The sequence below is a fragment of the Coturnix japonica genome, chromosome 1 (assembly GCF_001577835.2).
Source record: "Coturnix japonica isolate 7356 chromosome 1, Coturnix japonica 2.1, whole genome shotgun sequence".
NCBI lineage: Eukaryota > Metazoa > Chordata > Aves > Galliformes > Phasianidae > Coturnix > Coturnix japonica.
Window position 1 is genome coordinate 18,422,628 of NC_029516.1, and position 24,369 is coordinate 18,446,996.

At 40.1% G+C, this 24,369-nt stretch overlaps 1 protein-coding gene across 5 annotated transcripts in view; it reads right to left on the reverse strand.

The window, feature by feature from the left end:
- PLXNB2 (plexin B2) overlaps positions 1-24,369 on the reverse strand; it is a 249,814-nt gene that overhangs the window by 135,461 nt on the left and 89,984 nt on the right. The window contains exon 1 of one of the 5 annotated variants that reach the window (XM_015852638.2): positions 2,209-2,489. The exons of the other annotated variants lie outside the window; for them this stretch is intronic. The gene's annotated coding sequence lies outside the window, so the exon portion shown is untranslated. Of the gene's footprint in view, positions 1-2,208; positions 2,490-24,369 lie in introns of those variants that run through there. 5 annotated transcript variants of the gene reach the window in all.

The following is a 24,369-nucleotide window of genomic DNA, read 5'->3' on the forward strand; positions in this document are numbered from 1 at the left end:
GTAGTTAAACACTTAAAGTAAAAAGCTCGTATCTGACGAATTGAAAGTAATTTTGTATTGAAGTAAATTAAATGTATTTCCCAGATGTTACAATGAGACTGGAGGAGGTGAAATGAAAGTCACTGCTGATACATTCAGACACTTGCCATAAAGTTCCCAAGGAGGAAACACTTTAAGAGGTAACTGCAGAAAGGGACACATCAGAGGTGGGAGGTTTGTGGTCCCACCGACTGTCTACATCTGAGCCTTTTGTGACTCTGTGTCATTTCAAAGAGGGTGACCCATGATTGTGCATGAAACATGCTATGTAAACATTAAAGTGGAATGGCAAGTGAATGGTGATGTCCACAGACCAGCCAAAGGTGTCTTTCCTTTCAGGGTCATCATATATTTGACATTAAAATTTGATATTTGATAATCTCATATATTGTCCGTACTTTTCTCTTTCAACCGCTTCCTCATCCACGTGTTCCTGGAGGCATTTGGTTCCTTCTAAATGCTGGAGATGTGGAAAAAATAAAACTTTTTCCACTTTTGACTCCAACCTTCAGCTTCATTCACAGATCAGGATTTTACACTACAAATATTCAAGAGCAATTCATGGGGGTGTCATGAAGCTGTTCACACATTTCATTCATTTTTTGTCTTTTTTTTTTTTAAATTTTTTATTTTTTTTATTGACAGGTTCTACTAAATTATCTTCCAATAAAGTGGAAAAATAATTTTATTAAAAGTAGTGATTATGCCAAGTTTATCCTCTTATTAGGATTACAGATTTTCTACAGTTTATTTGGCAATCTGCTTTAAAGTGCAACAGATGTCAGCTTTTCATGCTAGACTAATAAAAGCATCTATACCATTCTGATCTGGTGACCAAAGCAATATACTAAAGGGAAACACTTGAAGAGTAAAAGGGTGTCCAATTTCCAGATTAAAAACACCCCAAAATCTATCATGTAACACCATAGAAGAAGGAATATGGGGTTATAAAATCCCAAACCAACAAACATCTTTGATAGTCACATAAAGGGATTTAGCTAGACAGTTACCATTGCAACACTGATTTCTGCTTCCTGGGACATACCAATGTTACTGTCTTAACATATAGAAGATTGATAACTTTCTAGATATGGTATCTACAAACAGAACATAATAAAATAGATTCTAAACTCCAGATGTGTATTTTTAACCATTCTGTCAGGCAGGTTGACAAACTGCTCCATAAATATTATTCTTATGTTTCACATTGATCATCTTCAGATATACTCAGTGGTGTAACACCAATAGCTAAATCACAATGATGGAATGCTACAGTAGATCCTTTAACTGCAAGGAAAATTAATTCTAATTAACAAAATCAACCTTATATATATATGTTGTCTAAACATATATATAAGGCAGGAGGAAAAAAACAACTCTAAATGAAGCTTTCACCAACACCTCAAACTCCATAAGTATCAGCAGTTCTCCTTCCCAGCTACCGGTCAATGCTCATTTATTTCACACTGCTCAAGCATAAGCACAGATTACTGGGGTTTGCAAGGAAACGTATCACACAGAAGCAGGTAACTTTAGCGTTCCACAGAGGGACAAAGAGAAGCAGTTAAAAACCTTAATTTTACCACCTCCTCAGGTTTTTAATATTTTGGGAACGTACTTCATATACCAGTAGATCTAAAATTTATCTAATTTGAAAATAACTGCTTTGGTTCACTTGGTAAGGAGCAAAAGCTAACTGAATAGCAGTGGGAACTACAGCTCTTTCTTTGGGATTCCCTCTTAACATATTTTGGCAATGAGAGAAACTACATTGTCACAGTATTTCTTCACTATAAGTCAGTTCAATACAATACACACAAGCCTTTTTTTTTTTCAACACAAAGCTAATCTGAAAAGTAAGCATTTCTAAACAGGAGGAAAACAGGAAAACATGCAAATAGGAAGAAAAGAAAAAAGAAGACAACTCAATGTTTCAGAAAACTACAAATCCCCAAATTTACTCCCAAAGTACCCATATACTTGCTATAAAGATGAATAAACCTTGGTGATATCTTCAGGTGCCAGTACTCAACAGAATTAAGCCATGTAGTTGGACTCACTGCTCCTTGAGACTCCTTTCAGTCTGGGATATTCTATGATTCTAAATATCAAAATATTAATTTCAGGCAATTTCAAATTCTTAAAAAGAGAAGAAAATCCCATACTTACCCATTTAGGGTTAGGATACTATTACACAGTCTTATCTTCACTGTCATAATTTAAGAAGGAGAAAAGAAGTCCTGAATGAAGACAGGGCTAACCAAGGAAGCAAAACCTCCATGGATGATTTCTTTTAATAGTGTTTGTTTTTTTTTTCTTAGGCATGGATGCATTTCCTTTCACATTCCTCTCCAAAAGCTGCTCTGAGCCCATCACTGCACTGCATGTCAAGGTGACCTTCCCTTGGTGAAAGGAACCATGACAATTTCAGTCTTTGCTACCAAGCTCTACCAGTGCATTTCCTTGCTTTTCCTTGGCTGTGCAAAGTTCATATACATAAAGGAAGGGTGTTAGATAGCAGAAAAAGAAGAAAAGCAAGAAAAAATTGAAAACTTCAGTGAAGATTTCAGTCTGGACAAACAAGGGACTCATTTTTACCATCAAAAAGGTTAAGGTCACCAGACTAACGTTCACGCTTTCTTATTGCGGGGACAAAAGAATACACCACAAAGCAAGTAGCACACGTAGCACAATTGGCAGCTGGCTTGAAAATGCTCGCGTTCAGTTGACTATGAAGAATGAATTACCCTTATGTTTGAACAAAAAAACCCAACCTGATCTCACCAGGCCAGAAGTACAGCCACATTCCAGGCGCGATGTGTGACAGCACACAGAATGTGAGTTTCAATTTATTCTGCGCATTTGAGCACACACAAAAGCCTATATGGTTCTCATTAAAATAAAAGATATTGCCAAACTTATAAAAGAGCATGGAATAATTTAGGTTCTTGCTCTCATGTGGAAGAAATAACTTTTCTTACCATTTGCTGTGCTTTCTCTTGGATCTGGGATCAAAGTCACCTATATTATTCTCATATCTATAAACAACCTCCAGTGGATTAAAGATCTTCCTTATTCCTTCTTTTTTTCTTTTCTTTTTTTGTTTTTAATGGAAATTTCCTTGACAAAGGGCAACAAAGCATTCTCTAACAAAGAAAGAGTGCTGTAGATACCCGCCACTTTCAGGAAAGGACATTTAGATGCAACTCCGCAGAGTTTACTTAGATTAGCCTTACAATGTTCTTAAAAAGGAGTTCTAAACCTTTCATGAAGATTATGTATTAGCAGTGGAGCAGCTTTAACAAGCTCATTCATTAGTAACGGGTGTCTTTGGGTGCCAGTCCAGCCTTCCCACAGCAGGTGCTTGTGCTGCAGCCCTGTGTTACGCACTGTCTGGCACCTCCAGGCCTGGCAGCACCGCTATGCAGCAGGGCCTGTCCCGCAGCCTACATGCTTCACAGGCTGGAAGGACCATCCCATGATCATCATGGAGATTCCAGGAACAAAATATCTGATAGAGGACGTGCAGGTTACCTTTCTCCACGTTAACAAAGTTACTGTGTGAAACAGTGGTCTCACATGTAAGGCAAATGTTGCATGAGATGTTTACTTTGGACCTTACATAGAAGGAACTCAGGTTAACTGTGAAGAACTGAGCTCAAAGAACCAGTGAGAGAAGCATAACATAAGACTGATTAAGAAAAGGCACTGAGAAATTAGAAGGCTACAATTAAGCAGGTCTAACACGGCCATTTTATTTTGTTGCTCAGACCCCAAACTATGAAAGCCTTCTCCTGCTGAAGCACCATCCCAGGGGCTGCTAACTGTGTACAAAAGCAACTATCAAGAACATTTTGCCAAACTGTGCAAATGAGCCAGAGGGGTCTGAGAGACAGTGGGAATCTCAGAACACAATGAATTAAACATAACTGATGTGCACACATCAGACATCAAGAACCAGACATTTGCATCGACTGTAGGTGTTTATGAAAGACAACGATATCAGTGTTCTTCATTTAATAAGGAAGCATTCTGGGTTGGTTCATAATTAAAAAGGAGTCTTAATGCATATAGCTACTTAAAAATTATGTAGTTACAATTTAGGCAAGCTATTGTTTTAATTTAATTAAAAGCTAGTAATTTCATGAGTTTGCACACAACAATATGAATCTCTATAAGGAAGAAAACCCCATGAAATTAAATGAAAATTCTGCTTTCTCATCCTACTCCCCTCCAGCAAGCTTAATTCAAATGCTATTACTAAGTTTTTGCTGACATATCATCTACAGACAAGACAGAAAGGATTGAAAAAAATGTTTGGCAAGAAGGATAATTAGCTCTAGTTAAGTAAAAATGCTACCAAGAATTGCACTCTTAAATATTAAAGAGAACATTAACTTAGTAACCAATTTAACAGGAAGTATTTTAGTGATTGCAGCCAGGAACATAATAATTAAGAACAAAACATGCTGTAACAATATCAGTTCTCATTGGAACTGCTTTAATGGGTACTTTCTGTTTGTTTGTTTCTCAAATGGAGAAATAAATATTTTAAATCTTAAATAGCATTTATGTGATATGTAAGTTTCTGGAGGAAAAAAAGAAAAAGTAAATGAAAGCAAAAAAAAAAACCCAACTGGAATTTGCCTCTCCATATAAAACATTGGTTTTCCATTAAAATCGCCAACGGCAGTGCCCATGGCCATATCAACTAACATGAACTTCAGAAAATTATTTTGCAAAATAAGACTGACCTTGCAAGTGACAAAGATGCATTAGGTCCCTCTTCAGTTGTTACACATGAACTGTACACTGCAGTGATACTATAGGAAATCTATGAGACAGTCTGCCAGAGCTGAAGACATGACTTGCAATAAGACAAACCAACTAAACAAACACAGCAAAAACCCAAACAAACAGAAAGGAAGTTGAGAAGCAAGTATGAGCTAGAAGATAAGCTACCTTGGAAGATAAAGGAGAAATATTAAGATATCATGCTGACCAAAGCAGCACAGTTATTCCATCTGGGAATTCAAGCACTGGCTTCTTTACAGCCTTCCCCTCCACGTGGTTAACTACAAAAGACACATTGCATTCCAAAAGGTAGTCGTGTTATCTTTTTTTTTCCCCTTCCCTTTTTAAATGAAAGACACAGCACTGCTTTCTCTTCCCCTTGCAAATAGCTCTGAGCTGGAATGCAGAATAAATGCCTGAAAGACTACTCTGTGCTGGAGGGTTTAGCAGCAAAGCAGCAGTCTCAATATGAAACAGATGTGTCACAACAAGTTTTGGGTGGAGAAATGTGTTCGCTCATGGTATGAGAATGCTCAGGAGGGACTGCCTCTCACCATGCAGACACTGAAAGAATGAAGAAAGGCAGGAACAGGCTCAGCAAAAGTCACCAACAGAAGGATTGATGCTGACTTTAAAGCATCATGACCACTCATTCCTTAATACTCTAACAAGGCCCCAGTGATGTATGCACAGCATTAGTTTGCATTCTTGCAGTACCAAGAGCCAGAGAGTTTTCAAAGCTTTTCCATGAGGGTAAGTAGGATAAGGTAAATGATGATTTTGTCAGGAAAATCTGGAGTATCCTAAGCTTTATTATAATCTTCAAGCTGTTGTGCTCTCCCCAGTATCAGAAAGCAGAAGTTGAAGTTAAGCCTGGCAGGTACATATCACTGGCTACACATAATTCAGAATTATTCTCTTATGACTTAGACATGCACTTAAAGGCACTTAAAGAATATATGCCTGCCCCAAGCAATCCAAGAATCTAATCTAGACCTAATTAGGAGTAGGCAAGTACTTAGGGAAATTAGTCATTAGTTTGCAAATTCAGACTTCTGTCTCTCAGCTACAAGCTTCCCTTTTATTTAATTCTCTCTCCCCCTCCCCATCTTTTGTGGTGAAAGAGCACAGGAATAATGCTGTACAGCAGTAGAAATTTGGGAGGTCCTGCATAGCTCATCCCAAATTAGTTCCATTAGGTGGCATAGAAAGAAGAAAGTGTTAGGGAATAACAATTTCTAAAGTGAAACAGAAGCAAACTAAAAACTCGAGGAAAGCAGAATAGCAGGAAGTCACTCAAAACCCATAAAGCTGGAAACCCTGGGTGTGTAGAAAGATGTTAGGAAACAGGGAGCAGGGAGAAAGAAAACTTTTCTCCACCCCCCAGCCAGCAGTTTTGAATTTCAAAATAATATCCAAATGAACTGCCTTCCAGACTGTGTAATAAGCTCACTGAGCCACCTGTAACAGGCAATCTGTCCTTCCAAAGCCTCTTTGCACATCTTTCAGCCCAAAACATAGAGAATAGACAATTAGTAAATGAGAACCACAGTCTGAAGACAAGCATTTTATAAAATCCAGTTGTCATATGATGTAAATATACAACCACAGTAACACAAATAAAGATGCTAAGTACAAACCACTGCACTGTAGTGTTGCAGGCTAAACTTGACTTTCTAGTCTCTGATGTGCTTTTCAGAGACTAGAAAGTCAAGTCTCTTTGAGACTCAGCATCACCATATCATCACCATATCAGCTGGCATTTTTACTCTTCTTTTTTAGCAGAAAGCAAAAATTCTGAAATGCTTCAGGATGCTGGAAATGTTTGTGGAGAGACTTCTGTTTTCCCATGAGGTCCTGAGCCCGTTCATAGGGTCCCCACCTGCCGTGGCTATGAAGGCTGCAGCAAACACTTGAGCAATGCTTTGCTGCTGGCTGGGATCCCTTGGCTGACTCAGTGTGCAGCGGGTCTGTAAGAGTAGGACAGCCCATGTGGTGACACAGAGCTTAAGAAAAGCCAGGTGCAGTTGTGCAGGGTAATTGGTAGGCAAGAGCTAAGTAAACAGAGCTTGCCAGGAGGAGAAATTCAAGTGTCTGTGACATTCCTTACCCATTACTACAACAAGAAGCTGAGAGCAGCCTGGCATGATCAGTGCTGGGTGTAGGCCATGACAGCAGCTCTATGGGTACAGTGGACAGAGGAAATGTTACAGGTCTTGCAACAGCAGTGCCAAGCTCTGTTCCAGGCGCTCAGGGCACAGCCGCTGCTCTCCTTGCAGGGAGTTTAGGGAGCCAGACAAGGAGCAACTGGCATGCCCAGCTGGTGCCCGACATGGAAGGATACATACGCTTTGAATTTAAGTCTGTCTTCAAGCTCACTTCATCCCTTTTCCTGTCAAGCAAGCTATTTATTTGAAAAGATGATCTGGATGGAAAACTGAGACAGACAGGGAAGTGTTTGGCACTGTCATGCATAGGGACGTTTGATGCATTTGTTATAGGGTGAGCTGTCTCCCTAGCATGTGTACAGGGTAGCCCACTGCTCTCGCTCAGCGAAGATTCATCTTTGTGAGGATATTTTAATACCTTAAAATCTGTAGTTAAAGCACTGCTCCTGGGGCATCCGCTCTCCTTCCCCATGAAAGGTGAACAAGGGGAGCAGGGCACAGGGTCCCACATACTGCCAAATTCCTCACAAGAACTGGAGAAAAGACTGTTCTGATTCACCACTGCGCTGCAAAAACCAGGGAGTGAGGGGGCAGGAAAGCACCAGGAAATTCAACACTCTGCCCAGCATCCTTCACATATTTACCCATGTTTTGAGTAGCTCAGTGGATGTTTATGGATGACTTGGCCATTCAGATAGATGTATTGCAGGTGCCTTGGTATGCAGTCAAAGAAGTCTGCTTGCTATCATTCCTGTCCGCAGGCAGATGACGATGAAATCATTAGGGAGACCCACTTCTGAGGTCAGCACTAGGAAATTTATTCATCAAGGATCAATTCAGCTAGGCTTCTTCAGCTCTTAGCTACTGGCTATTTGGGAGGATAACAAACCTGCTAACTAACTTACAAGTGCATGTTGTCAAAATTTCTTATCAACAAGGCTTGAAGTAAAACTAAAGGCTCAAACAACATGAATAATAAATGAAAATGACTTGTACTGGTACACTCAGCAAAACCCAGGGGTGGGAGGAAGTGGAACTCTGCTTTGATTCAATCCCCCTTTCTTTCCAATACTGCATTTCTTTTTCTCCTGCTCTGTATTCCAAAACAGGTTACACGGTTTTGCTATGCCAGAGTATGAAACCTCCCTCAATGGCTTGTGCTTCTGTACAGAAGAGGAGGTGTGCACATAAAGGATGGCACTAAAGAAACAGTGCAACAAACCTGGAGAAATGCATACAATTATAGCATCCAGACACACAGATGTGGACACAGACACACACATACATACAAAAAAATACATTCCAAGGTGTGTATCTTCGTGAGTTGAACTGCTCCAGATGGGAGATTCAGAAGACCAACAGAAAGAAGAAATGTTAAGAAAAGAAATAAAACAACATGTTGGGGTGCTCAACTGGCTATCCTGGAAATCATTGTTTTCCAGCTGATTTTAGCTGCTGTGCTAAGCTATAGTGACAACGTTTTGCATACAGCTGTAACTGAATGGAGAGACTGCTGGAGCAGATGTAACTGCCACAAGTTCAGGACAGTAAACCTGTGCTTAAAACAACTGCAAAGCATGTGCACGAGGGTTTTGCTAGGGGGTCTTGTCTGACTGTATGACTATCATGTTCTGAACAAGGCAAAGCATGCAGGGAAAAAAAAAAAACAAACCTGAGCAAAAGAAAAGCAAAATAGAAAGCTGAAGAACAGGTAGAACAGGATCTGAACAGTTTCAGTTCATTATAAAAGAATTCAGCACATAGCTGGAGGATAAATGCAGAAAGCACTGGTCTTGTAAAATGAAAAAGAAAAAAAAAAAACCAACCCCAACAAAAAAGCCACACAACAAAACCTGTCTAACTTAAGGAATTAACACGTCGACTTTTCACTTTGCCATATGGTACTCAACAATTTCTCAGACTGACAAATGAGTTTATGTGGGGTGTTTAGAAAACTGTCAGACTTGCATCTTTCCCTCTTTGGCCAGATAAAATTATTATTGCAGTGTCAGAGATATTCTGACAGACTCTAAAATCCCTATATTGTTTCAAAATTTTGCTAATATTATCTGAGGTACAGAGGGAAGGAGGCAGGCAGAGGGTTTGATCTGTGATACTACATAAGACCACACAGAACCATTAAATAAATTAAACTGTCACAACAGAAGGCCCAATTCCTTCTGCTATCAGCATGGATCAAAGAGCTCCCTTCAAAATACTTTTCCTCAAAGAGACTTGTAATTTTCCCTGCTATATGTTCACCTGAATTGGCAGAAAGTCTCAAAGAGGAGGAGGGCTGTGAAGAAATATTCCTAACAGTAAGCTAGACAATACCCTTAGCCATATTTACCTATAAATAGCTTAAATTCCAGAAGCTTCAGAGAAGCAAGTGAAAGCTCCTCAGCTTTAGCAGTAGAGACTCCATTGCTACTCTGCAATCTTAATGAACATCCTATGGGTGGTTTCAACAAAGCTCTGAAATTCAGTGCTGAATCATCAAGTGAATGAAATGCAATGATGGCAACAGTCTGCCATCCGGGCATCCTGTGCCCAACACATGTGAAGACTCCCAGCCTACCTAAAGGCAGCCTACCCCAGTGCCATACAAGGTGGCTGTTTCAGAGCTTGAAAAGCAACAGCAGTAGAAAAAGCTGCATGAGGTTGGTTTTCTGTAGCCTCAGGTTTCCTGCAGTGCTGCAGCCCCTTGCAACGCTTGGGTGTTTGTAGCTCTCGTTCCTCAGGGCGAGCCAGTTCACACAATGTGAGTGCTCACTGGCATGGAAAATGCCCGCATAGCCTTAATCTCTGTCTGCTACAGAGGCTCCGTCCTGACAGGCTGAGATGCTCTTTCCAAGACAACTCAGTGGTTATGATCCCCACAATGATGTCAGAGTAATATGGAGCTGCTGTAAGTCACAGTTATCCCACTCTGCCCCACTCAGAACCGCACCGCGACATTTCTAAGCTCCATCTGGAAGACCTTTTGCTAACCCAAGTCTTTTTTAAACAGGAAATGATGAGCTTTCCCCGTGCAAGTGCTCATCTGTGGAATTAATCAAAACAACCCAATCTCCAACCAAGTAAAACTCGGAGTATCATTGCTAGAGCTGTAAAGGCTGGGAGATTGCATTTTCACATCTACTGTGACCACAACAAGCTGTTTAGAAACAAAGCCCTGCAACAATCTTCGTCTAAAAATGACATTTCCATCTTTTGTTCCATGGAAGTGATAAACAAGATTACTCAAGCTCTTAACTGCTCAAGTGGGAGGGCACTCATAGAAGCTTTTTGTGGTTATTACTTCCCACAGTATTTTCAGGGGTGAAAAAGAGCCCAGAATGATAACAAGGAACTTCCAAGGGAAGTGGCATCAAAAATGAGAAGCCAGGAAACCATCAGAAAAGAACCATCAAATACAAATATCTTCCAAAATAGAAGCGTCCACAGAACCACTGCAGCCAAATTATTCAAGACAAAATTATGCACATCTATTCAAACAGTGGTGCCAGCCATTATTAGGTAAGAAATCTGAAGACTGCATTTTAAAGCACCTTCTGTTTTTCTCATCCTTCTCTCCTACTCTCCAACCAAGTGAACAAACCATGAAATTATCTAACTCCAAATGAACCCATCCATGCAATTGCCTCACATTCCCCTGTTAAGTTTTATTGCCCGGTAAGAGTAAAAATTAAAAGCTTTCCTTAGAAACTGAGAAAGTTATCAAAAACATATTTTACAGTTTCAGACAAAACAGTATTGTTCAGATGTACTTGAGAGAGGTTCCACCATCGATAAAGACTTTCACAATAGTGGAAAGAGAATAAATCAAATCTGCAAAGCTACCCTGTGAGCACAAGTGTTCCAGACTTAATTAAAAAGAGGACCACAAGGATCTGCTTCTGAAATAAGGCTCCTTTGCTTTCTACCTGTTATACACAACACAGACCAAACACCTGCAGATTACATGAGACCATAAGTTTACAAATGAATAACATAGAAATAATGCAAAAAGAAACTTGACAAGGTAAAAAAAAGAGACCTACAGAGCACAGAAGTGTGTGGCACATTATATTTTTTTCAGCCCTTTGTTCTTCCAGATAAAAATATAGTGCTAAGTAAGATGCAACAAAGTAGTTAAATGAGAAGACAGATTATTACCAATGCCATGATAAGAATGACTACCCTCAGCAGTTTGGCACCCACCACTGAGGAGGACAGGAACAGTTTGTGCTGCAGAGCAGGTAGGGCTGCAGAGGGAAAGCCACAAGCTGACTCAGAAGAAAGGATGAGGAAATGTGGGGTGCAGGCAGAGGTTTTGTGATCTTGTAGGGTGCTTGGATTTCCCACTGGATTGCAGCCTTCCCCTGTGTTGTACGGGAGATATGGCTGTTCCACCCACATACTGCACAGCCTCTCTGATCAGAGGGTAGTTCCTTACTCCATAATTTTTCCTCTCCATAGTACTCTGGCACAAACTCTGTTCAATTGTGGATTTATAGAAACAGGATGCATTGCTCCACCAGAAAAAAGAAAAACAATAAAACAACCCAAAACAATACAAAAAGTCCAAAAAAAAGCCACATACTAAGAATATGTCTAATATCATTTTAAAGTAATACAGGAGAAGTCTTTATCAGGAGACATATTTGCTTCACTCTCCCCTTTTTAAAAAAGAAAAGGTTTTTTCCCAAGCAAAAGTAAGCCCTTGAAGAGATGCTGGCACTGTGCTACAGCCTTTTCTACTTAATGAGAGTCTGGGAAACAAGTTTTCAGTAGCCTACAGAAGTTCTCAACAAAAATACAGATCGGCCTGCATTCTAGAGCCAGTGAATGATTAATGTCGTTTGAAATCTAATCATAAAACCATTGACTATTCAAACATGATAATGGAACTGACAAGTAGAACATATGCATTCAGCTAGAGAACTTGGGTGCATCACCTTTCTGCTGAGAAAGCCTTTGTTTTCACACAGACAAGCTAATACCTACAAAGAAAGGGGAAAAAGGGAGGCAAGCAAAACCATTTAAGATGAATGACTGTGAGCTTTTATGAACATAAAGTCATGAAGACTTAATGCTTATTTTAAAAAAGGCTGCTCAATTGACTGAAACAGGATGTAGTTTATTTATGGCATATTTTGCTTCTCTATATGCAGGTGAACTTGCAGCATAAAATGTGCAATTATACTGATAAGGTCAGTGTGGTTTGGTGTGCCAGAGGCTGCCATCCACACCTCCTGGGAAACTCTTGCGCCAGAACTGTTTATGGGAGGGTAGGGAGCTGGGATCTTGCTGCCAAAGGACAGAAAGCTATTGATGAGGATTCACATCTGCCTGCAAGCTTTAATCTTGAGAGATGACCAAACTGCTCTCGGGGCTGCAGTTCTTGCACATTCACACACCCCAGGGTGAATGTGGCAGCAGCAGGCAGTGAGAGAACTTCAAGCAGGAAGAATGCAGCTGGTTGTGTGCTCCCTCTTCCAAAACCAGATGTGGAAACTGTGAGGAATTCTTGACAACTACAAAATATGGAGAATAGACAGATTTGTGTTGAAGGCCACTGTTCTCAAATTGACACAAAAGTTTCTAAGCCACGCAACAAGCGAAAGCAGCAGCTAAAATTCCAAAGTCACAATGCAGTATGATATCTAGCTTCCATACATCTGGGTACTATTACTGCTGCGGAGATGCCTAGCAATTTGTATTAAAAAAGGAGGGCAGTGTGCTTCATGCTATTGTCGGGAGCTTCCCTGCCCCAAGGGGTTCTCCATCCCAGAAACCAGAGAAAGTTAAAATCAACTCAAAGCAGCCCAGGGTCCTGAGCAGCCTCCCACATCTTAGATCTCTTAGGCATCTGTTTTATCATTTAAGAGGTAGCATGTTCAGCACAATTCAGGAGAGCTTCATTGCTTTTTAACGACAAAAAGAAAAAAAGATCATCCCATTTTTGCTGGTAAGGCATTTTACAATGCTCAGTATTAAGCATTAAGTACTTAACGTGACTTGGAGTGTACTTGTTTTAACATTAATGATTACTAATGTTATGTTACATAAGCCCACTGCCAAAAAACAAACAAAAAAAAAAAGCTGGAGATTTATAAGTCTTGTCCCAAGGTGCTCAGTGCTAGTGAAGACTCTCTTCCTCCCTCTGGGCCATTTGGCCTCCAGGCCTCCCTGTAGGCTTCTTACAGCTCTCACACACAGCCCTGGCACTGCCACTGTGAGCAATTACCTCTATGATCTTGTTGAGGTAAGTTGTATACATAGGAGATGTGTTTCTCCCGCTAAAGACAATAAATGAGTGTCCTTGTCTGGAATGTTGCAACGCTGCTTCTCTGAAAGGAATGAGGAGCATGTGGCTGGTTCCTAACAATGTGTTATGCAGCAGGATGTGTGGTTGGAAAGAAAAGGATATAAAGATAGAAAAGAGACAGAAGGGGGGGAGGGGAGTGCAGAATGAGAACAAGAGACACTTCAACAGTACAATGACAAGGAGCATATGACCATCAACTAAAAAAAAAAAAAAAAAAAAAAAAAAAATGGTGTACATATGGGAATGAAAAAGAAAGATACTTTATGTCATAAAGGACAAATTTAACTTGCTTAATTAAACTCATGCCTATGCTTTGCCCTCTTCCCAATCAGTCCTGCTATGCTGTATATGCATTAGATGCAAGTGGAACAAAATAATCTACTTAGAGTATTGTTTGCTTACTTGCATATTCCCAGCTTCTATGAAAACAGAAGGGATCTAGCTAAGAAATTCAAGGGAAGGGAACAGGATGGCAGACATGTGGCTTGGCACTCTCCAAAATTTGCTTCAGCTTTCTGGCAGCTCCCCAATAAGTTTTATAGGAAACGGTCCTTCTGAAGAGCTAGCTGGCACCTACAAATCTTGTAGACATCACTCCAACTCGTTTCTCATGCAGGGGAAGGATTTCCCCTTCCTCCATTGCACACCACACACTGAAAAGAAGGGCAGCAGACAAAATGCTTTTTGCTTGTTTTCCACCCCTAAGCTTCCACAGAGGGACTGTTCCACAGATTAGATACCTTAGCTTGTTTAATCTTCTGGTTGCACCATGTGTTGGCAAGGATGGCTCTAACCTGGAGAAAGCAATTTGTACCTCTCCAGCATAGCTTAATTACTAATTTAATACCCTGATGTGATATAGTGTGGATTGCAGGTGTACTATTATATTTTATTATATTTTATTTTATTTTATTATTTTTTTTATTTTTTTTATTTTTATTAAGTGGAATGTTTACTCCTGAGTAACTTACATCTCTGGGTCACTACATTTTTCCCTCATCTTCCATAAGATCAGATTTTAATGGGAAAAACATGCTTTGAAAAAGGTTGCTTATCTATGTGAGATACTGTAACATATAATGTTACAATGTTTTGGTATTATATTCTTACAAAAAAAAACATCTTTATAAACTCTCATTTAGGACAATGGACTCCTCTAATTCCACAGAGGTGAATCTGGAAGATCAATAGGGTTTTTGCTGCTTACTTTAATGAATGCCCATAAATAATGAAGGCAGCTTATCTGTATATACTCCTGAGGGACTGTCATCCATCAAGCCAATAATATCTGGTCAAGCAAGTTCCAGACATTAAATTAGATTCTCTACACAGAGGATTCATCAGCTTTTGTATCTTCTCCCCACAAGAAAAACAGTCCCTCCCTTTCTGATCAGCAGAGGAGTTGACAGGAAAATACTCTCCCAACTATTCAGTATTCTTGCTAGGAGAACAGCAGAGAGGGAAATAATGCTTTTGCACAGGCAAAAAACACCTGGAAATCCCCTGGTAGCACTAAGATGCGAGACAGCTATGAAAAATAGACAAGATTGATACCAAGAGTGTATAGTTAGCGAGTTTTAGGGAAAAAGCCCCTCATTCCCCAAAGGCTGATAAGAGACTGAAATGGAATAAGTAACACATTGAGATGCTACATAAAATCAAAATATTTTTGATAAGCAAAAAGGTGCCCTCCCTCAAGAGGTGCCCTAATATTGATGTTGTACTTTTCATTTAATAATGCTAAATATTCATTTAATAACGCTAAAAATGCAGGTACTGTTTAAATACATATTTTGCTATGACAAAATTTGTTTACTAACATTAAGCAAAATGTTGTAGGTTTTGGTTTTGTTTGGTTTTTAACACTTTCACTTCCCAGCATCTTCACTTTCCAAAATGCTCTATTAATAAAAACAAAACCAAAATGCAATCTCCCAGCCTCCCCTCTGCTACAACTGATTTCACAGTCTTGCAAGTTGTCTGGTGAAGAAACAATTTATGGCTTCCTTTCCCAATTACCCACTTAAGAGTTCCAAGCTTAATTTCAGAGCAATCTTCCTTTCAATCAAAAGGCAGCTGCGCAGAGGGCTGCGGATACTACAAGAGACTGGCAGATATTATGGCATGTTTCTTTAAAAACAAACAACAACAACAACAAAAAGAATTAAAAATATTGATCTCTTTTTTATTGGTGTTTATAAAGTCAAATGGCAGCACTTATGCTGTAACAACACAGAATGGATAGAACATTGTTTTCCAATGATGAGTCTAAATCAGTAACGGTGGTGAACACTAAATGCATAAATATTTTATTCAAAAACACTTCCATAGGCTGTGGTTTACAGCCCATTCTAAGGAAGAAAGTTGCACACTGACTGCTGACCTGTGATAATTGAACTATAATATGCTAATTCTTATATATATTTAATCATACGCCAGCTTGCAGGAATACTTACAATAACACTTCATAACCACAAAGAAATGTACTGTTCCACCTTAATTGTACATCTACAATCACAAGGCTGACTTGCAGTTTGCCATTATGCATTTCTCTTTCAAGAGCAGCAAGATAATCTGTTCTTACTTTTCACATCAGGCACTGCAATAAGTTGTTATCAGCCCTTGGAAGACAAACCGTGATGCAGAATTAGGATACCTGAGAGTAAGATTAGGCCACTGAATCACAGTATGCTATTTTACAGTGTTTTCTGTTTTCCAGCAAAATAATATCAATTACAAGAAGTGTTAACTTTCACTGTATGCATTCAGTTTGAATCCAAAGCCACCTTGAAAAAGAATAAGAATGGAACATCCTTCCTCACACTAGGATTATTTGTGCTTTCCCTTCCTCTCCTACAAATCTGGGGTGGTATTACAGATTTTGAAACCATGCAGTGACCTACTAGATGCACACAGCAGCACACCTACACAACAGCCATACTGCCCAGGCTGCTTGCCTGCCTGCTCCAGTGGTTGCAAATCCCCATCTTTAGGAGCAAAGGATTGTGACATTGGACTGCTTCTCCTCACTTTGGAAACCTTCCTCCTCTCCACTCGAGGAACTGCGGTTTTTTATGTTCCTGTTCCCAAAACAGGAACATATCAAAATAATGCTAATTCAGGGTGGTTTCTCTCCAGCAAGGTGGCTCTATTATTACTCAGTGCTCAGTCTTACAAACATTGACTCTCCTCCCTCTCACATGTTGCAACAGCTTCATTACCAACATGTGAAATAGATGCCCACCTTTCCTGTACAGGAGGACATGTTCAAAGGTGCCCTTCCCATCCAGAAAAGTTTTATGCATGCAGTTCAGTCTTTAGTGTGGAGGGAGCAGGGAAGAAGAAAGAACCTTATTTCTTGGTGTAAGATTCGATCCTAGAACACAATTACAATACATAGGGAAGCTGCTAATTTATCCCAACACTTGTCCCTGTTCTGAGCCTGCTTTCCAAAGTATAATTTCATAATAGGCTATTCTGGAAAAAAATGCTAAGTCTCAAAAGCCAGCTGCAGGTTTCTGATGCTAGCCTGCTCAGCTAACAAGCTAGCATTCCCTTTCAATTAGTTCTCTAATTTTCCCAAGCAGTTAGCAGATATATACATCTTTATATTACCTGAGACGCCTTTCAAATTATTCCAGGGTATTTATGTTATTAAACTTCCCATGAGCCAACCATCTCACATTATTTTAACCACTTGTTACCCTTTCATCTGGTTCAGCTATCACCAGATTAAAAAAAATAATAGTAAAAAAAGAGACGTGCCCAACCTATCACTTTAATCCCTGCAGTTCTGAAGCATGCAAGAGCTGTGATGGATTATCCTCAACACTAGGCTGGTATCTTTATATCAAAAATGATGTGAGGCCATACTAATATCCACCGCAAAGCTGACTGCTGAGCAGAAGGACACGGTGAGCTGGCTGGCAGGCAGTGCCAGCCCCAGTGGCCCTAACAGACACCGCAAAGGGAAAGGGATGGAGGCACAAGGAAAGCAAATGCAGCAAACTCAAATTCCAAATTCCAGGGAGGGGGAGGGTTGGGTCAACTAAGGAGGAAAAGGAAAACAAGGAGGGGTGTTGAAGGGAGGTGGTGGGGATACAGAAGGAGTGGAGGTGGTGAGATGCCAGGAAGGGCCAAGCAGCCAAGGGAAGCCCAGTGTGCCCGGTGCTGCCTGTGTTCTTCCACCTACAGCTGGCCCCAAGAACATTAATTTGGTGCTGTAGTAGTGTTGCATCTACTTTGTAAAGGCTGTTCTGCCGCAGTCTTGAGATTCCTTTCAGCTTTCTTGCAGCGGACAGACTGTTTACTCTACTCCAACACTGTATCATACCTAGCAAGTTTGAAACAAACCCAGCTGTCCCTGAAGGGCTAGGTGATTTATGTGGATTAACAACTTTGGAAACATATTTTAATAGCAGGCAGGATCCCACAGATGCCTCAAAGTCCTCCTGCCTCTCAACTGTGCTACAATTTTAGCTATGAAGCAAGTGCTCAAAGTCACAGTCACCCATAGGAACCTTAACCCACACACTGCCTGCTGAGAGACAAAAAAATACGTGAAAAAAAATCAGCATCCCAAGAACAAAACCACCAGGCTTTTCCAGTTGGATTTATCATTCATAGTTGTGATGCCACAGTACAAATTAACTATGCAGGAAGGTACTTAATCTGCAGCTCCAAAAGTCAGGATTCAGTTTTGAAGAAAGCATTCTCATCATCATTTTCTCTCTGTCAGGCATCCTGTATGCAGCGTAGTAGCAACATTGCACTTAGCTAAGATCTCTTAGTAAAGTCCTTAGTTTGTGCCTCCACTTTTCAAGCTTGTGCTGCTCCAAGGGAAGCTGCAGGATGGAAGAGAAGTGAAACCAGAGTGTAGCACTTGAAGCAGGAACTTATTACACATCTTTATCAACTCTCATCTTCTAGGAATGGCTGCATAGTATATTGCAATTTAGGTTTTACTGCTGGCAAACTAAAGTGTCTCAACCTGAAAACAGTCTCCCCCTTGTTTGTTCATCATGTTGACTTCATTATGTCAATTAAAATGATCCAGTTCTGAGAGGACCTCAGAGTGCTCCTAAGCACACTAAGCCTGTTTTTGGTCCAATTTCTGGAATGCCATGGGCTAAGGTATTGACTGCTAACAGATGCAATATAGAAGATGTATCTCCCACTCGTTATAAAGGAGCAATAGAAACACACCATCCTAAAAGTGAGCTTACATTGTTTAAGATATTGGGACTATTGTGGGATCCCAGTATTCAGTGGGGTTTTAAGGTTCTCCTTGAGTAACATCTTTGTCAGCTGGGAATAAAGAGACCTCTCAAAATGAAGGTAATCTCTCTCACTTGGTTGTAACAAAAGATTCATGATGTGAAAACACCCCCAGAAACAAAACCAAAGACTAGAACAAAGTGTGGACACTTCTCTTCAGAGGCCGAGAGATTTTCTTGGGCTTTACATTATTTCAAGGAGTTTTTTATCCTTCTTCCCTTTGTTTGCTTCTCTGACTTTCATTTTCTCTTTTCTCCTCCTGTATCATAATTCTCCCTTTTATAACAGTACACAGGGTTGGCATCTTCTCTGCTCCATCCTGCTCTCCTCACTGGAGGAAGCCACCAAACAGCTGCCTCTGGGTAAAGATCAAAAGTAGCTCCATCTTATTCTCCAGCTTTACCCATTATCTCTTCCTGGGCATGTGAATCCATCAATCATCTCATGAAAATGTGGTTTTACATTCATAGTGTACAATTGCACCAGGGTTTGGAGTATCATCCTTGAAAGAAGTTTCTGCAGCAGTGTTTTCAACAAACCTTGTTGCCATTTTTAAAAATAATGTTTTCCTGACCATAAGTTTTCCCATCTTTTGCTGTGTAAGTAAATTCTTAAACACAAAGATAAACAGACACTGCAGATACAAGAGCTGGTATAGTGACAGTGCAGGAGATATTATTCTCAGATGAATACTTTGATGAAACCAAATTGGTGTGCCCATTACAAGGGCACGTTTTGAATTACAAATTAAGATTGACAGCACACAATTGATTTCTTGTTATACAGAGATGATATGAACAAGGTGAGCTGCAGCTTCACAAGTCGTTACTTTACTGTAATTTTATATAGTTTCCTTTGCTCTTACTTTCCCAAATCAAACAAACAAAACAACAAGGACAGCTGAACTGAATTAGCAAGCATCCAAAAATATCCAGTCCATGTTTCTTATACACACACAAGAATGTTGCTGGTTTGCCAGAAAAGAAGCAGTATTTTTAATACTGCTACCCTCAAAGAAGCTGTCTCTTGGCGGTCTGCATTACAAACTACTGTCTTTGGCAGATAAAGCAGAGGATACGTGACAGTGTATAAAACCAGCAACACAGGAAACAGTCAGCAGCCATTTCTACGCTGCCCCACATCATGAAGCCTTAAAGTTTTTCCTCATTTTCACTTAAGCCAATAGCCTGTAAAGTCCACAGGATTTTGCCAGAGTAAAATCTCAGCTCTTAGCCTGGTGGGTTTTTTTTGTTTGTTTTATTTAAAACTTCACCTCTTATTAGCCAGCTGGGAGTCCCTGAAAGATATTTTTACTTTCCAAATGGCTGAGCTGAATTTTTTCCATGTTATTAGTGGTAGAGAAAACAGCAGAAAAAAAGAATTGTTATTAATAGCAAAATTGACTTGGGTGGAGCGAGCAATCCTATTTAGCTAGAAACTTGGAAGTGACACACTGTTTACATACTTTTCTCAGCATCCATTATAGGTTTAACTGCAACACAGATTTTCTCCATTGAGCCATTTTCAAGCTGAGAAATGCAAAGGGAACAAAAAATCTGAATGCATTAGAGTCATGTTGGAATCCAGATGTTAACATCAGAAGAAACATGTTCGTATGGTGTTGAGGTCCATTGCAGACAATATTTGAAGTGCTGGGCCTAGCCACTTCATTATAACAAATGAAGTTATAACTTCACACTACTCTGTGAATAGGAGCAGGATATGCTTAGGCCATATACAGAGAAAAAAAAAAAAAAAAGAGAGAAAAAAACATATAAAAAGACTTCAGAGGGCATCAGATATAACTTAGAGGTGGTTTGAACTGAAGGAAGTCCATGAATAAAGAAGTGAGAACTTTGGCCATGATCACAGGATGTCTTCCTTGCAGTAGGAGATTAAAATAGAACCAACTCAACAAGTAACCGCAGTGTGACACATCTATAGATACCTCCTTGCAGATTAAATGCACAGCACACACAAACAAAAATGAATTAAGCATGAGCCTTTGCTGTTTCTCTGCTATGATCATTTCTGGTTTTAAATGTTTGGGCAGTGTTTGGAAACTATGTGTGAAAGGTAACTTGGTAGAGTGACAAACAGATTTGGACTTTGAGGTTGGGTAGGGCAGGGCATTAAATTAAAGTCAAATATTATCATCCTACCAAATAAATTTAGTTAGGTTTTGTGAGGGAAGAAAAAATCTACATCAGCCTAGACTGATCTAAGCAAGCTTTTCCTGTCTCTCTCATGCCCAGCCATTACATCTCTCTTCTTCACAGAATCATAGAATGGTTGGGATTGGAAAGGATGTTAAAGACCATCTACTTACAACCCCCCTGCCATGTGCAGACTGCCAACCACCAGCTCAGGCTGCCCAGGATCCCATCCAACCTGGCCTTGAATGCCTTCAGGGATGGGACACGATAGCTTCTCTGGGCAGCCGTGCCAGTGCCTGACCACCCTCTGAGTGAAAAATGTCATCCAAACATTTAACCTAAATCTCCTCTCTTTTCATTTAAAACTATTCTCCCTTGTGTTATCACTATCACACCATGTAAAAAGTCAGACTCTCTCCCATTTATAAGCTCCCTTTAAGTACTAGAAGGCTGCAATCAGCTCTCCCTGGAGCTTTCTCTTCCCCAGACTGAACAAGCCCAGCTCCCTCAGCCTTTCTTCATGTCCTGTTTTGTTTCATTGCCTGCCCAAACACACAGTTAAAAACCAGACGGAAGCCATAAAAAGTGAGTGAGGTACCTCAGCAGGAAAGGTAAAACAATGGCCAGTGCTTCCCCTCTGACAAATTAGCCAGGCTTATAGTTTTGAAATACTCCTCAAGCCAATCCTGCTGGCAGGGCTGTTTGCCAAACCTGGGGAAAGGAGATCAAAGCAGACAGTGCTTTGGGAGAGGGGAGCTGCAGTCACCTCAGGAGGGCTGCCTTGGGCCTAGAGAGACCTGCTGTGTGCTGGGAGCACACAGGAAAAGGGCACCAGCTGTTGTCTGTTAGAAAGGCCACAAACAAACCAGAGAGCATCACAAGTAAAGATGTGTGCCCAAATCTCCTTTTGCTCTGTTTAAGTATAAGAAATAACTCTGCACATTTAGGCCAGTGAATTAGGGGTAGGAATTTGGGAGGACTACCATCAGTCAGCTCAAATGAGACCTAAAGGGAAATTGTACAGGGGCTGACCTCATCAGACCCAGCTGGCTGACACCACACCAAGATCTTGACTTGGGCCATTTTACCTTGGGAGACAGAGGAACCAAAACTTCACACCTTAACCAATGAGAGCCTGAGAGAAGGATGGGATGGAGATAATACAGGTAACAGATTCCTTTTAAAAGGGAAAAGCAGCACATATAAGCTTTGTTCTGCTACTGTGTCTGCTGTATCAAATCAAGTGGCAAGCAAGTTGAGGGAGAGAGCGCTAATGGCTTTACACTGAAAGAGGGGAGGTTTAGGTTAGATGTTCAGAGGAAATTCTTTACTTAGTGTGGTGAGGCCCCAGCACAGCTGCCCAGAGAAGCTGCGGGTGCCCCATCCCTGGAGGTGTTCCAGACCAGGCTGGATGGGGCCCTGGGCAACCTAAGCTGGTGGGTGGCAGCCTGCCCACGGCAGTGGTTGGAACTGTGTGGGCTTTAAGGATCCTTTCAACCTGAGCCATTCGATGATTCTATGAAATAAATCTGCCTACAATCATGAGTCAGAGCCCTTAAATAAAATATTATAGACCTATAGCTTTGGAAAAGTACATTTCAGTGCTAAATGAATAAAATATATTAGCTTCATATACATATATCACTAGTTGATGTGTAATTAATTATAATCAAACACACGCAGCAATGTAGCTCTGGAAAGCTTCCATAATGAAACAAAATTGAAAAGTCTACAATTATTTAGTTAAGAAAGAAAATGAATAAAATTAATTCACAAACAACACAGACCAAGCAAATCAACTTGTCTTATAAAAATATGCAAACTAATTAAAAACAAAAAAACCTGAAAACAGTGCTAAATAGACTCTCTGTCATCAAGGACAGCAAAGCAGCACTACAGAGAGAGACAGAACATTTAGTGACTAGAAGAAAATCCTATACTGTAATAGCAGGAATGAAACCAAAAGTACCAGCCTCCAAGGACGGAAACTTACACATCACTGAGACTTTGGACACACTCTTCCTTCAAGCTGGAGCTGGAGCTGTGCCATATTGCCACTTCCCACGATGTTTGGTGCCCTCGGCCAATGCAGCCAGAGGTGAGGAACACTCAAAAGCCCCCACAGCCATTTTTCCAAAAGGTTACTTCTTTGTCTGTCAAATAAATGATCTCCTTCTACTGTAATTCTCCTTAAGCACTGTGGTTGATGAGAGGTCAGTTCAAACAACTCCAGGTGGCAGCAGGGCTGGCACTGAAGGGATGAGGAGAGCTCAGGAACCCTGCGCTGCCAGCTCTGCCTCCTCACACCAATGGCCTCCAGCACCAAAGCTGTTCATGGCTTTGGCATCAGGAGCACAACATTACTTACTGCATAATACAGAATATCACATTCCCTCATATAAGAGAAATACGGTGCTCCTTGAGACTGAACATGGGCAGACAATTGCACTGATATTAAGGAAAACTCCTTTGTATTCATTACAGATATATAAATTGCTGCTGTCATATATATATTTTCCAGTCCTACTTTCCATGCAAAACTTGAGAAGACCTTTTGGACCATCTTTATTACTTGTGTTGGACAACTTTGTTCTTGATGACCCTCAGCCTTCAATACAAATTCATAGAAGGCAGAAGTAATGAACATTTTCATATTAAAAAGGGCATCCCATTCTCTGCTTTATTCTGAGTCAATTTGTACAGAGTTCTCCAAACACAGCTAAGAAAATGCTAATGTTAGAGAAAAAATAATTTGTTTACTATATGCATTTGGTAGAGCTTTCTCAGCACTTGCATACAGTATTTTTAGGGAAAGGAATATAGACAGCCTATTTGCTTTTGCAGTAGTTTACCAGATTCAACTTTGGTTTGAACAGTCAAACTTTAAGTCAGTCTTTCTGTAGGCAAGTTTGTGTACAAGTGAAAAAATAATAATAATTAGGAAGGAGAAAGAGAGGACCCCACAGATCAACTTTGCAACATGAACCTGGAACACGTGCAAAACCTCTTTTAGTCTCCTTCTGTTTGCTTTTAAATAGAAACACAGTAGAAGAGATGTGCGTCCTTGCTTAGCTGTTCTATTCATTGCTGAAGCTGAAAATGCTTAAGAGCATCTTTCCTAAAATTACATAGCAACAGTGTGAAAATAGCCGTCTCAGTGAGCCAACTAACCTCTCTTTAGCAGCTGAGAAAAACAGGCACTTGTAGAATGCAATTAATCTTCTCCTAGGTGGAGAGATAACACCATGTGCTAAGGAATAGTACAGAAGTGCCCTTTTAGTATATAGTAAGTCTGAATTTTTCAGTTTCTTCTGCATTTATATTTTCAGCAAGAAGCATTTCATTCATGAAGAGAAAAGAAAAAAAATAGAAAAAAAGATATTAAGTAAATCTGTCTGTGATCAAGAAACTGGAAAATTCTTGTAAAAGAATCTAACGCATTAGACCAGCAAGATCGAGGAGACTCAATGTGAAAGAATATAAATAGGTAGTGATGATGACAAAAGAGTAGCTTGACAGTTTATTGACTGTGAATGGTTTTCCCATCAGGAAGAAAAGAATAAACATCATTTCGGAGTGCCAGATATGAGGCACAGTAATATAAGTAAGTATACAGCTGGCT